General features: G+C 30.4%; 1 non-coding gene across 1 annotated transcript; it reads left to right on the top strand.

Annotated features, from left to right (window-relative positions):
- The first annotated feature begins 313 nt into the window (after positions 1-313).
- LOC116809788 (U6 spliceosomal RNA) lies at positions 314-416 on the top strand. The gene has a single exon (XR_004369973.1). It is a non-coding gene; the product is annotated as a U6 spliceosomal RNA (small nuclear RNA).
- The last annotated feature ends 1035 nt before the right edge of the window (positions 417-1451 follow it).

Here is a 1451-nt window from a genome sequence, read left to right as displayed (position 1 = left end):
TAAAATCATATTATGGACAAATGAAGTCATTAACAAATCTCTTGAACCTGTCAACCTATTTTACAAAATGTACAATTTCAGAAATTTTTATATGAATCACATTTTATCTGTCCAAAATTATGCTTTTATTTTGACAATTCTTCAGAAATATTTCAGAATTCAGAAACAGAGGTATATCAAAGCAATCTAAAATACTTCTAGCAACTCTCTTTTTATGTAGTAAATATAGAAATCATTGTGATTTCTGTATTTTCCAGGGGGAGTCCCTGGGCAATCTAAAAGATAATTGTAATTTTAGAAAACATCTTAGAGTTTGCTTCAGCAGCAAGTGTACTAAAATTAAAACAATATAGAGAAGATTAGCATGATCCCTGCACAAGTACGACCCACAAATTTGCGAAGCATTCTATTTTTTTTTTCAACAAATGGTTATCTATTTCAACTGGATATCCACATGCGGAAGAATAAAGTTGGACCCTTACATTATACCGTATATAAACATTAACTTAAAGTGAATCAAAGCTCCAAACAGCAAAATCTAAACTATAAAACTCTTAGAGGAAAACATAGGAGGAAAGATTTATGACATCAGATTTGGCAATGACTTCTTGGATATGACATCAAAAGCACAGACAACAAAAAAAGTAGATAGATTAGACTACATTAGAAATGGAAAGCTTTTGTGTAGTATGCTAAGTAAAATAAGACTCATCACAAAAAGACAAATACTGTATGATTCCACTTATATAAGCTGTCTAGAATAATAAAATGTATAAAACAGCAAGTAGAATGGTGGATGCTAGGGGCTGTTGGGAGAGGTGAATGGGAGCTATTGTTTAGTAAGTACGGAGTTTCAGTTCCGAAAGATGAAAAAGTTCTGGAGATGGATGGTAGTGACAGGTGCACAAACATGTGAATGTACTTAATGCCACAGAATTGCACATTTAAAAATGGTTAAAGTGGCAAATTTTATGTTTTGTGTATTTTACCACAATGAAAAAATAAAAAGACAATCTGTTCTTTTTTTTTTTTCTGTGTCTAGAATCTGATCTTGAAGAAACAGAATTATCAGAAAAGATCCGGTCATTTGATTGATACAGTATCACAGTTGCCTGTGAGCAATGAGTGATTACAGCTTAATTATACATAAAGTAATAACGATATTTTATAATAGATGAAAGGAACACAATTATAAGAAACTTTAGTTCTCGTGAAATGATAAACTTTAAAAAAATTGATAACAAAATAAAATCAGCACAAATTTCAGGAAATTATTCTGGTGATATGCAGAATTCCTGCTAACTCTGTAGATAACACAGAAGGTAAAAAATAATCTTATTCCCTTTGTTAAAAGCAGATTAAATATTTCAAGATCAATTTTGTTTTAACAGGGAGAAAATAAAATTCCAGGATTGCATTAATTTAGCCTTTTGCAGTAAAGGATATTAAAA

Source organism: Hylobates moloch, unplaced genomic scaffold (assembly GCF_009828535.3).
Source record: "Hylobates moloch isolate HMO894 unplaced genomic scaffold, HMol_V3 SCAFFOLD_1, whole genome shotgun sequence".
Classification (NCBI taxonomy): Eukaryota; Metazoa; Chordata; class Mammalia; order Primates; family Hylobatidae; genus Hylobates; species Hylobates moloch.
The sequence above is the reverse complement of the archived record's forward strand: the minus strand, read 5'-3'. Positions and strand labels throughout refer to the sequence as shown.